The 13,813-nt window shown below is 41.7% G+C and overlaps 2 non-coding genes across 2 annotated transcripts; one reads left to right on the top strand and one right to left on the bottom strand.

Moving 5' to 3' along the window:
• Positions 1-7,018: 7,018 nt before the first annotated feature.
• LOC130952265 (small nucleolar RNA R71) lies at positions 7,019-7,126 on the bottom strand. Its single transcript, XR_009074446.1, has one exon. It is a non-coding gene; the product is annotated as a small nucleolar RNA R71 (small nucleolar RNA).
• Positions 7,127-13,478: 6,352 nt separating this feature from the next.
• Positions 13,479-13,582, top strand: LOC130952667 (small nucleolar RNA R71). Its single transcript, XR_009074844.1, has one exon. It is a non-coding gene; the product is annotated as a small nucleolar RNA R71 (small nucleolar RNA).
• The last annotated feature ends 231 nt before the right edge of the window (positions 13,583-13,813 follow it).

The raw sequence follows: 13,813 nt of genomic DNA, 5'->3' as shown, positions 1-13,813 counted from the left end.
AAAAGTATTGTCACCACATCAAACTAATTAAGCTAGTTTTAAAGATGAATTCGAAATCCTGTACTTCTTGTTCTTTTGTAATAAAAACAGTTTTCTTTTAAGAAAGGTGATGGATTCATAGGACATTCATAACTTTAAGGCATAGACACTAAGACACTAATGATCATAAGACACAAACAAAGATAAACATAAGCACTAAAATTCGAAAAACAGAAAATTAAAGAACAAGGAAATTAAAGAACGGGTCCACCTTAGTGATAGCGGCTTGTTCTTCCTCTTGAAGGTCTTATGGAGTGCTTGAGCTCCTCAATGTCTCTTCCTTGTCTTTGTTGCTCCTCTCTCATGATTCTTTGATCTTCTCTAATTTCATGGAGGAGAATGGAGTGTTCTTGGTGCTCCACCCTTAGTTGTCCCATGTTGGAACTCAATTCTCCTAGGGAGGTGTTGATTTGCTCCCAATAGTTTTGTGGAGGGAAGTGCATCCCTTGAGGCATCTCAGGGATTTCATGATGAGTAGGATCTCTTTTTGTTCCATCCTTTTCTTAGTGATGGGCTTGAGGTCATGCCTTCTCAGTTGAACCGGCTTCCCTCTTGAATCTCTCTTCCATTGAGCGCCCTCTTCACAATTGTTTATGAGGACTTGGTCCAACCTTTGATCAAAGTTGACCCTTCTTCATGGCCACAACTTCATAGAAGTGGTCTTGATGCACCCTTGAGATGAATCTCTCCATCTCCCATGACTCGGAGGTGGAAGCTTTTGCCTTCCCTTTCCTCTTTCTAGAGGTTTCTCCGGCCTTGGATGCCATAAATGGTTATGGAAAAACGAAAAGCAACGCTTTTACCACACCAAACTTAAAAGGTTTGCTCGTCCTCGAGCAAAAGAAGAAAGAAGAGAGTAGAAGAAGAAGAAATGGAGGAGAGGGAGATGGCTTTGTGGTTCGGCCATGATGGGTGGGTTTGGGAGGGAAAGTGGTTTGAATTTGAATGGTGAGGTAGGTGGGGTTTTATGAAGGATGGATGTGAGTGGTGAAGAGGAGAGAGAGTGGTGAGGTTGGTGGGGATCCTGTGGGGTCCACAGATCCTGAGGTGTCAAGGAAAAGTCATCCCTGCACCAAATGGCATGCAAAATCACGTTTTGAGCCAATTCTGGCGTTAAACGCCGGGCTGGTGCCCCTTTCTGGCGTTTAACGCCAGGTTCCTGCCCTTTCCTGGCGTTTAACGCCAGTCTGGTGCCTCTTTCTGGCGTTAAACGCCCAGAATGGTGCCAGACTGGGCGTTAAACGCCCACCTGCTAACCTTACTGGCGTTTAAACGCCAGTAGGTTCTTCCTCCAGGGTGTGCTGTTTTTCTTCCTGATTTTCATTCTGTTTTTGCTTTTTCAATTGATTTTGTGACTTCTCATGATCATCAACCTACAAAATAAAATAAAATAACAAAAGAAAATAGATAAAATGTAACATTGGGTTGCCTCCCAACAAGCGCTTCTTTAATGTCAGTAGCTTGACAGAGGGCTCTCATGGAGCCTCACAGATGCTCAGAGCAATGTTGGAACCTTCCAACACCAAACTTAGAGTTTGAATGTGGGGGTTCAACACCAAACTTAGAGTTTGGTTGTGGCATCCCAACACCAAACTTAGAGTTTGACTGTGGGGGCTCTGTTTGACTCTGAATTGAGAGAAGCTCTTCATGCTTCCTCTCCATGGTGACAGAGGGATATCCTTGAGCCTTAAACACAAAGGATTCTTTATTCACTTGAATGATCAGTTCACCTCTATCAACATCAATCACAGCCTTTGCTGTGGCTAGGAAGGGTCTGCCAAGGATGATAGATTCATCCATGCACTTCCCAGTCTCTAGAACTATGAAATCAGTAGGGATGTAATGGTCTTCAATCTTCACCAAAACATCCTCTACAAGTCCATGAGCTTGTTTTCTTGAGTTGTCTGCCATCTCTAATGAGATTCTTGCAGCTTGCACCTCAAAGATCCCTAGCTTCTCCATTACAGAGAGAGGCATGAGGTTTACACTTGACCCTAAGTCACACAGAGCCTTCTTGAAGGTCATGGTGCCTATGGTACAAGGTATGGAAAACTTCCCAGGATCTTGTCTCTTTTGAGGTAATTTCTGCCTAGACAAGTTATCCAGTTCTTTGGTGAGCAAAGGGGGTTCATCCTCCCAAGTCTCATTTCCAAATAACTTGTCATTTAGCTTCATGATTGCTCCAAGGTATTTAGCAACTTGCTCTTCAGTGACATACTCATCCTCTTCAGAGGAAGAATACTCATCAGAGCTCATGAATGGCAGAAGTAAGTCCAATGGAATCTCTATGGTCTTATTTTGAGCCTCAGATTCCCATGGTTCCTCATTGGAGAACTCAGTGGATGGCAATGCACGCCCATTGAGGTCTTTCTCAGTGGCGTTCACTTCCTCTCCTTCCTCTCCAAATTCGGCCATGTTGATGGCCTTGCACTCTCCTTTTGGATTTTCTTCTGTGTTGCTTGGAAGAGTACTTGGAGGGAGTTCAGTAACTTTCTTGCTCCGCTGTCCCACTTGTGCCTCCAAATTTCTAATGGAGGACCTTGTTTCAGTCATGAAACTTTGAGTGGTTTTGATTAGATCAGAGACCATGGTTGCTAAGTCAGAGGGGTTCTGCTTAGAATTCTCTGTCTGTTGCTGAGAAGATGATGGAAAAGGCTTGCCATTGCTAAACCTGTTTCTTCCACCATTATTGTTGTTGAAACCTTGTTGAGGTCTCTCTTGATTCTTCCATGAGAAATTTGGGTGATTTCTCCATGAAGAATTATAGGTGTTTCCATAGGGTTCTCCTAGGTAATTCACCTCTTCCATTGAAGGGTTCTCAGGATCATAGGCTTCTTCCTCAGATGAAGCATCCTTAGTACTGTTTGGTGCATTTTGCATTCCAGACAGACTTTGAGAAATCAAATTGACTTGTTGAGTCAATATCTTGTTCTGAGCCAATATGGCATTCAGAGCATCAATCTCAAGAACTCCTTTCTTCTGACTTGTCCCATTGTTCACAGGATTTCTTTCAGAATTGTACATGAATTGGTTATTTGCAACCATTTCAATTAGCTCTTGAGCTTCTGTAGGCGTCTTCTTCAGATGAAGAGATCCTCCAGCAGAGCTATCCAAAGACATCTTGGATAGTTCAGAGAGACCATCATAGAAAATACCTACGATGCTGATGAGCGGATAATTTATACGCTTTTTGGCATTGTTTTTAGTATGTTTTTAGTATGATCTAGTTAGTTTTTGGTATATTTTTATTGGTTTTTAATTAAAATTCACTTTTCTGGACTTTACTATGAGTTAGTGTGTTTTTCTGTGATTTCAGGTATTTTCTGGCTGAAATTGAGGGATCTGAGCAAAAATCTGATCCAGAGACTCAAAAGGACTGCAGATGCTGTTGGATTCTGACCTCCCTGCACTCGAAGTGGATTTTCTGGAGCTATAGAAGCCCATTTGGCGCCCTCTCAACGGCGTTGGAAAGTAGACATCCTGGGCTTTCCAGCAATATATGATAGTCCATACTTTGCCCAATATTTGATGGCCCAAACCGGCGTTCAAAGTCACCTCAAGAAATTCCAGCGTTAAACGCCGGAACTGGCACCTAAATGGGAGTTAAACGCCCAAACTGGCATAAAAGCTGGCGTTTAACTCCAAGACAAGTCTCTACACGAAAATGCTTCATTGCTCAGCCCAAGCACACACCAAGTGGGCCCGGAAGTGGATTTTTATGTCATTTACTCATCTCTGTACACCCTAGGCTACTAGTTTTCTATAAGTAGGACCTTTTGCTATTGTATCTAAGACATCTGGGTAGCTATCTTCTAATTTTATGCTATCTTAGATCATTTGGGAGGCTGGCCATTCGGCCATGCCTAGAACTTGTTCTTATGTATTTTCAACGGTGGAGTTTCTACACACCATAGATTAAGGTGTGGAGCTCTGCTGTACCTCGAGTATTAATGCAATTACTATTGTTCTTCTATTCAATTCCGCTTGTTCTTTGTCCAAGATATCACTTGTTCTTCAACTTGATGAATGAGATGATCCGTGACACTCATCATCATTCTCACCTATGAACAAGGTGACTGACAACCATTCTTGTTCTACAAGCATTCGAGGCCCTAGTGAATATCTCTTGGATTTCTGATCGCATGATGCATGGTTGATCGCCTGACAACCGAGTGCTCGCCTGACAAACGAGCCAGCCATTCCGTGAGATCAGAGTCTTCGTGGTATAGGCGAGAACTGATGGCGGCATTCAAGAGAATCCGGAAGGTCTAACCTTGTCTGTGGTATTCTGAGTAGGATTCAATGATTGAATGACTGTGACGTGCTTCAAACTCCTGAGGGCGGGGCGTTAGTGACAGACGCCAAAAGAATCACTGGATTCTATTCCGGTCTGATTGAGAACCGACAGATGATTAGCCTATGCTGTGACAGAGCATCAGGGACGTATTTTCACTGAGAGGATGGGAGGTAGCCACTGACAACGGTGAAACCCTTGCATAAGCTTGCCATGGAAAGGAGTAAGAAGGATTGGATGAAGACAGTAGGAAAAGCAGAGAGACGGAAGGGAAGGCATCTTCATACACTTGTCTGAAGCTCTTACACCAATGATATACATAAGTATCTCTATCTTTATCTTTATGTTATTTTCGTTCATCACCATACCCATTTGAGTCTGCCTGACTGAGATTTACAAGATGACCATAGCTTGCTTCATACCACCAATCTCCGTGGGATCGACCCTTACTCACGTAAGGTTTATTACTTGGACGACCTAGTGCACTTGCTGGTTAGTTGTGCGAAGTTGTGTTTATGCCATGGTATTGAGCACCAAGTCTTTGGAGCCATTACCGGGGATTGTTTATGTTTTGAAAAGTATTGATCACAATTTCGTACACCAAGTTTTTGGCGCCGTTGCCGGGGATTGTGTTCGTGTATGGACAACTGACGGTTCATCTTGTTGCTTAGATTAGGCATTTATTTTTTTTCGAAATTCTTGAAGATGAATTCTAGAGTTTCATGATGATTTGTTGAAATCTGGCTAGCTGTAAAGCCATGTCTAATTTCATTGGACCGAGGTTTCAACTTATCATCACAAGAGCTTGTGATCTTGCTTTTGGAGCAGTGATCTGCTAAGGCTTGGCTGGCCTTTGGCCATGTCTAGTGTTTTGGACCGAAGCTTTCTTTGAAAGCTTGGCTGGCTGTGAAGCCATGTCTAATTCCTGGACCGGAGTCTTAGACTAGCATTGCACTGATTCCTGGAATTCTCATTAAGAATTTTGATATCTTTTTCACTTAATTTTTGAAAATCACAAAAAAAATTCACAAAATCATAAAAACCAAAAATACTTGATGATTTCTTACTCTGATCTTTGAATTCTTTTGACTTGAGTGTTTATGTGTCTCATATAGTGTCAATAGTATACAAACTGCTAAGTTTGGTGTCTTGCATGCATTGTTATTTGATTCTTGTTGCATTTTGATTGTTAAAAAATCCAAAAATATTTTTAATTTTTATCTTTTCAAGTCAATAACACAAAGAATTGAAGATTCAGAACATACTGCAGAGGAATTATACAGAAAAAGCTGAGCATTCAAAAATGCCCAGTGAAGAAGACAGACTGGCGTTTAAACGCCAGCCAGGGTACCTGGTTGGGCGTTTAACGCCCAAAAAGGGTGCATTTTGGGCGTTAAACGCCAGAATGGATACCATTCTGGGCGTTTAACGCCAGGATGGTGCTAGGGGGAAGATTTTGTTTTCAAAATCAATTTTTTTCAAGTTTTCAAAGTTTTTCAAAATCAAATCTTTTTCAAATCATATCTTTTCAATCAAATGTTTTCAAAATTAATTCCTTTCCTTTTTCAAATATACTTACTAACAATTAATGATTTGATTGAACATTTTTTGCCTTTTCTGTTAAGGAAGGTTTCATGTTTGAATCATATCTTTTCTTGTTAGGCAAGTCATTAATTTTTAAAATCAAATTTTTTTTATTGTTTTCAATTCATATCTTTTTAAAATTGTTTTCAAATCATATCTTTTCAATCACATCTTTTTAAAACCAATCATATCTTCTCAATCACATCTTTTTCAAAATAAGTTTTCAATCAAATCTTTTTAACTTCTAATTTCAAAATCTTTTTCAAAAATCAATTGATTTCTTTTTTACTTTGAATTTTCGAAAATTATCAATCAATTTTTCAAAATGTTTTCAAAATCTTTTTAATTGAATTTTCGAAAATTCCCTTCCCTCCTTCTCACATCCTTCTATTTATGGAGTACCACTCCTTCTCAATGCACAAATTCGAACCTTATCTAATTAAAGTTCGAATTCTTCTTCTCCTTCTTCTTTCTATTTCTCTTTTCCTCTGACACCTCAAGGAATCTCTATACTGTGACATAGAGGATTCCACATTTTCTTGTTCTCTTCTCTTTCATATGAGCAGGAGCAGAGACAAAGGCATTCTTGTTGAAGCTGATCCCGAACCTGAAAGGACCTTGAAGAGAAAGCTAAGAGAAGCCAAAGCACAACTCTCTTTAGAGGACCTGACCGAATTCTTCAAAGAAGAAGAAGACATGGCAGCCGAAAATAACAACAATGCCCACAATGCAAGGAAGGTGCTGGGTGACTTTACTGCACCTACTCCCAATTTCTATGGGAGAAGCATCTCTATCCCTGCCATTGGAGCAAACAACTTTGAGCTTAAGCCTCAATTAGTTTCTCTACTGCAACAGAATTGCAAGTTCCATGGACTTCCAATGGAAGATCCACATCAGTTTTTAGCTGAGTTCTTGCAAATCTGTGACACAGTCAAGACTAATGGGGTAGACCCTGAGGTCTACAGACTGATGCTATTCCCTTTTGCTGTAAGAGACAGAGCTAGAATATGGTTGGACTCTCAACCTAAAGAAAGCCTGGACTCTTGGGAAAAGCTAGTCAATGCCTTCTTGGCAAAGTTCTTTCCACCCCAAAAATGGAGCAAGCTTAGAGTGGAAGTCCAAACCTTCAGACAGAAGGATGGAGAATCCCTCTATGAAGCTTGGGAAAGATACAAACAATTAATCAGAAAATGTCCCTCTGACATGCTTTCTGAATGGAGCATCATAGGTATCTTCTATGATGGTCTCTCTGAACTATCCAAGATGTCTTTGGATAGCTCTGCTGGAGGATCTCTTCATCTGAAGAAGATGCCTACAGAGGCTCAAGAGCTCATTGAAATGGTTGCAAATAACCAATTCATGTACACTTTTGAAAGGAATCCTGTGAACAATGGGACTAGTCAGAAGAAAGGAGTTCTTGAGATTGACACTCTGAACGCCATTTTGGCTCAGAACAAGATATTGACTCAACAAGTCAATTTGATTTCTCAAAGTCTGTCTGGAATGCAAAATGCACCTGGCAGTACCAAGGATGCTTCATCTGAGGAAGAAGCTTATGATCCTGAGAACCCTTCAATGGAAGAGGTGAATTACCTAGGAGAACCCTATGGAAACACCTATAATTCTTCATGGAGAAATCACCCAAATCTCTCATGGAAGAATCAAGAGAGACCTCAACAAGGTTTCAATAATACTGGTGGAAGAAATAGGTTTAACAATGGCAAACCTTTTCCATCATCTTCTCAGCAACAGACAGAGAATCCTAAGCAGAACCCCTCTGACTTAGCAACCATGGTCTCTGATCTAATTAAAACCACTCAAAGTTTCATGACTGAAACAAGGTCCTCCATTAGAAATTTGGAAGGACAAGTGGGACAGCTGAGTAAGAAAATTACTGAACTCCCTCCAAGTACTCTCCCAAGCAACACAGAAGAAAATCCAAAAGGAGAGTGCAAAGCCATAAACATGGCCGAATTTGGAGAGGATGGAGAGGAAGTGCACGCCACTGAGGAAGGCCTCAATGGGCATGCACCAACCTCCAATGAGTTCCCCAATGAGGAACCATGGGAATCTGAGGCTCAAAATGAGACCATAGAGATTCCATTGGACTTACTTCTGCCATTCATGAGCTCTGATGAGTATTCCTCCTCTGAAGAGGATGAGTATGTCACTGAAGAGCAAGTTGCTAAATACCTTGGAGCAATCATGAAGCTAAATGACAAGTTATTTGGAAATGAGACTTGGGAGGATGAACCTCCTTTGCTCACCAAAGAACTGGATGACTTGTCTAGGCAGAAATTACCTCAAAAGAGACAAGATCCTGGAAAATTTTCCATACCTTGTACCATAGGCACCATGACCTTCAAGAAGGCCTTGTGTGACTAAGGGTCAAGTATAAACCTCATGCCTCTCTCAGTAATGGAGAAGCTGAGGATCTTTGAGGTACAAGCTGCAAAAATCTCACTGGAGATGGCAGACAACTCAAGAAAACAAGCTCATGGACTTGTAGAGAATGTTTTGGTAAAAGTTGAAGACCATTACATCCCTACTGATTTCATAGTCCTAGAGACTGGGAAGTGCATGGATGAATCCATCATCCTTGGCAGACCCTTCCTAGCCACAGCAAAGGCTGTGATTGATGTTGATAGAGGTGATCTGATCATTCAAGTGAATGAAAAATCCTATGTGTTTAAGGCTCAAGGATACCCCTCTGTCACCATGGAGAGGAAGCATGAAGAGCTTCTCTCTAATCAGAGACAAACAGAGCCCCCACAGTCAAACTCTAAGTTTGGTGTTGGGAGGCCACAATCAAACTCTAAGTTTGGTGTTGAACCCCCACATTCAAACTCTAAGTTTGGTGTTGGGAGGTTCCAACATAGCTCTGAGAAAATGTGAGGCTCCATGAGAGCCATCTGTCAAGCTACTGACATTAAAGAAGCGCTTGTTGGGAGGCAACCCAATGATTATATCTTATATATTTTCTTTTGTTATTTTATGTTTTTTGTAGGTTGATGATCATAAGAAGTCACAAAATCCATTGAAAAAGCAAAAACAGAATGAAAAACAGGAAGAAAAACAGCACACCCTGGAGGGAGATGTTGCTGGCGTTCAAACGCCAGTAAGCCTAGCAGTTGGGCGTTTAACGCCCAGTCTGGCACCATTCTGGGCGTTTAACGCCAGAAAGGGGCACTAGACTGGCGTTAAACGCCAGAAAAGGGCAAGAACCTGGCGTTAAACGCCAGGAATGGGCATCAGCCCGGCGTTTAACGCCAGAAATGCCTCAAAACGTGATTTTGAGTGCCAATTGGTGCAGGGATGACTTTTCCTTGACACCTCAGGATCTGTGGACCCCACAGGACCCCCACCACCCCACCACCACTCTCTCTCTTCTTCCCCCATTCACCAATCACCTCATTACCTCTTCCCCAAAAACCCTTCACCTATCGAATCCAATCTTTCTCTTCACCACTCACATCCATCCTTCATAAAACCCCACCAACCTCACCCTTCAAATTCAAACCACTTTCCCTCCCAAACCCACCCATAATGGCCGAACCTTCACCCCCCTCTCTCCTATATAAACCCCTCTTCATCCCTTCATTTTCACATAACCTAAACACCACTTCTCCCCCTCTTTGGCCGAATACACCACCATTCCCTTCTTCCTCATTTCTTCTTCTTCTACTCTCTTCTTTCTTTTTTTGCTCGAGGACGAGCAAACATTTTAAGTTTGGTGTGGTAAAAGCGTTGCTTTTTCGTTTTCCATAACCATTTATGGCATCCAAGGCCGGAGAAACCTCTAGAAAGAGGAAAGGGAAGGCAAAAGCTTCCACCTCCGAGTCATGGGAGATGGATAGATTCATCTCAAGGGTGCATCAAGACCACTTCTATGAAGTTGTGGCCTTGAAGAAGGTGATCCCCGAGGTTCCCTTTTCACTCAAAAAGGGTGAATATCCGGAGATCCGCCATGAGATCCGAAGAAGAGGTTGGGAAGTGCTTACCAACCCCATTCAACAAGTCGGAATCTTGATGGTTCAAGAGTTCTATGCCAATGCATGGATCACCAAGAACCATGATCAAAGTGTGAACCCAGATCCAAAGAATTATCTTACTATGGTTCGGGGGAAATACTTGGATTTTAGTCCGGAAAGTGTAAGGTTGGCATTCAATTTGCCCATGATGCAAGGAGATGAACATCCTTACACTAGAAGGGTCAACTTTGATCAAAGGTTGGACCAAGTCCTCACAGTCATATGTGAAGAGGGCGCACAATGGAAGAGAGATTCAAGAGGCAAGCCGGTTCAATTGAGAAGGCATGACCTCAAACCTGTGGCTAGAGGATGGTTGGAGTTTATCCAACGTTCAATCATTCCTACTAGTAACCGGTCCGAAGTTACTCTAGACCGGGCCATCATGATCCATAGCATCATGATTGGAGAAGAAGTGGAAGTTCATGAGGTTATAGCCCAAGAACTCTACAAGGTGGCGGACAAGTCCTCTACCTTGGCAAGGTTAGCCTTTCCTCACCTCATTTGTCACCTCTGTTATTCAGTTGGAGTTGACATAGAGGGAGACATCACCATTGATGAGGACAAGCCCATCACCAAGAAAAGGATGGAGCACACAAGAGACCCCTCTCATCATGAGATCCCTGAGATGCCTCAAGGGATGCACTTTCCTCCACAAGACTATTGGGAGCAACTAAACACCTCCCTAGGAGAATTGAGTTCCAACATGGGACAACTAAGGGTGGAGCACCAAGAACACTCCATTCTCCTCCATGAAATTAGAGAAGATCAAAGAATCATGAGAGAGGAGCAACAAAGGCAAGGAAGAGACATTGAGGAGCTCAAGCACTCCATAGGATCTTCAAGAAGAAGGAAGAGCCGCCATCACTAAGGTGGACCCGTTCCTTGATTTCCTTGTTCTTTATTCTTCTGTTTTTCGAATTTTTGTGCTTTATGTCTATCCATGTCTGTGTCTTGTGATCATTAGTATCTTAGTGTCTATGCCTTAAAGTTATGAATGTCCTATGAATCCATCACCTCTCTTGAATAAAAACATGCTTAAATTGAAAAGAAAAGAATTGCATGAATTTTAAATTTTATAACAGTTTAATTATTTTGATGTGGTGGCAACACTTTTGTTCTCTGAATGTATGCTTGAACAGTGCATATGTCTTTTGAATTTGTGGTTCATGAATGTTGGCTCTTGAAAGAATGATGAAAAAGGAGACATGTTACTGAGGATCTGAAAAATCATAAAAATGATTCTTGAAGCAAGAAAAAGCAGTGAATACAAAAAAAAAAAGAAGGAAGCAAGCAAAAAAAAAACCGAAAAAAAGAAGAAAAAGAAAGAAATAAAGTTGTGATCCAAGGCAAAAAGAGTGTGCTTAAGAACCCTGGACACCTCTAATTGGGGACTCTAGCAAAGCTGAGTCACAATCTAAAAAGGTTCACCCAATTATGTGTCTGTGGCATGTATGTATTCGGTGGTAATACTGGAAGACAGAGTGCTTTGGGCCACGGCCAAGACTCAATAAGTAGCTGTGTTCAAGAATCATCATACTTAACTAGGAGAATCAATAACACTATCTGGATTCTGAGTTCCTAAAGAGGCCAATCATTCTGAGTTCCAAAGGATAAAGTGAGATGCCAAAACTATTCAGAGGCAAAAAGCTAAAAGCCCCGCTCATCTAATTAATACTGATCTTCATAGATGTTTTTGGAGTTCATTGCATATTCTCTTCTTTTTATCTTATTTGATCTTTAGTTGCTTGGGGACAAGCAACAATTTAAGTTTGGTGTTGTGATGAGCGGATAATTTATACGCTTTTTGGCATTGTTTTTAGTATGTTTTTAGTATGATCTAGTTAGTTTTTAGTATATTTTTATTGGTTTTTAATTAAAATTCACTTTTCTGGTCTTTACTATGAGTTAGTGTGTTTTTCTGTGATTTCAGGTATTTTCTGGCTGAAATTGAGGGATCTGAGCAAAAATCTGATCCAGAGACTCAAAAGGACTGCAGATGCTGTTGGATTCTGACCTCCCTGCACTCGAAGTGGATTTTCTGGAGCTACAGAAGCCTAATTGGCGCGCTCTCAACAGCGTTGGAAAGTAGACATCCTGGGCTTTCCAGCAATATATGATAGTCCATACTTTGCCCAAGATTTGATGGCCCAAACCGGCGTTCAAAGTCACCTCAAGAAATTCCAGCGTTAAACGCCGGAACTGGCACCTAAATGGGAGTTAAACGCCCAAACTGGCATAAAAGCTGGCGTTTAACTCCAAGACAAGTCTCTACACGAAAATGCTTCATTGCTCAGCCCAAGCACACACCAAGTGGGCCCGGAAGTGGATTTTTATGTCATTTACTCATCTCTGTACACCCTAGGCTACTAGTTTTCTATAAGTAGGACCTTTTGCTATTGTATCTAAGACATCTGGGTAGCTATCTTCTAATTTTATGCTATCTTAGATCATTTGGGAGGCTGGCCATTCGGCCATGCCTAGACCTTGTTCTTATGTATTTTCAACGGTGGAGTTTCTACACACCATAGATTAAGGTGTGGAGCTCTGCTGTACCTCGAGTATTAATGCAATTACTATTGTTCTTCTATTCAATTCCGCTTGTTCTTTGTCCAAGATATCACTTGTTCTTCAACTTGATGAATGAGATGATCCGTGACACTCATCATCATTCTCACCTATGAACAAGGTGACTGACAACCATTCTTGTTCTACAAGCATTCGAGGCCCTAGTGAATATCTCTTGGATTTCTGATCGCATGATGCATGGTTGATCGCCTGACAACCGAGTGCTCGCCTGACAAACGAGCCAGCCATTCCGTGAGATCAGAGTCTTCGTGGTATAGGCGAGAACTGATGGCGGCATTCAAGAGAATCCGGAAGGTCTAACCTTGTCTGTGGTATTCTGAGTAGGATTCAATGATTGAATGACTGTGATATGCTTCAAACTCCTGAGGGCGGGGCGTTAGTGACAGACGCCAAAAGAATCACTGGATTCTATTCCGGTCTGATTGAGAACCGACAGATGATTAGCCTATGCTGTGACAGAGCATCAGGGACGTATTTTCACTGAGAGGATGGGAGGTAGCCACTGACAACGGTGAAACCCTTGCATAAGCTTGCCATGGAAAGGAGTAAGAAGGATTGGATGAAGACAGTAGGAAAAGCAGAGAGACGGAAGGGAAGGCATCTTCATACACTTGTCTGAAGCTCTTACACCAATGATATACATAAGTATCTCTATCTTTATCTTTATGTTATTTTCGTTCATCACCATACCCATTTGAGTCTGCCTGACTGAGATTTACAAGATGACCATAGCTTGCTTCATACCACCAATCTCCGTGGGATCGACCCTTACTCACGTAAGGTTTATTACTTGGACGACCTAGTGCACTTGCTGGTTAGTTGTGCGAAGTTGTGTTTATGCCATGGTATTGAGCACCAAGTCTTTGGAGCCATTACCGGGGATTGTTTATGTTTTGAAAAGTATTGATCACAATTTCGTGCACCAGATGCTCCATTCAGAAAGCATGTCAGATGGACATTTTCTGATTAATTGTTTGTATCTTTCCCAAGCTTCATAGAGGGATTCTCCATCCTTCTGTCTGAAGGTTTGGACTTCCACTCTAAGCATACTCAATTTTTGAGGTGGAAAGAACTTTGCCAAGAAGGCATTGACTAACTTTTCCCATGAGTCCAGGCTTTCTTTAGGTTGTGAGTCCAACCATGTTCTAGCTCTGTCTCTTACAGCAAAAGGGAATAGCATAAGTCTGTAGACCTCAGGGTCAACCCCATTAGTCTTGACAGTGTCACAGATTTGCAAGAATTCAGCTAAGAACTGATGAGGATCTTCCAATGGAAGTCC

The sequence above is a fragment of the Arachis stenosperma genome, chromosome 9 (genome assembly GCF_014773155.1).
Source record: "Arachis stenosperma cultivar V10309 chromosome 9, arast.V10309.gnm1.PFL2, whole genome shotgun sequence".
Taxonomy (NCBI): Eukaryota; Viridiplantae; Streptophyta; class Magnoliopsida; order Fabales; family Fabaceae; genus Arachis; species Arachis stenosperma.
This window is presented reverse-complemented; position numbering and strand designations above follow the sequence as displayed.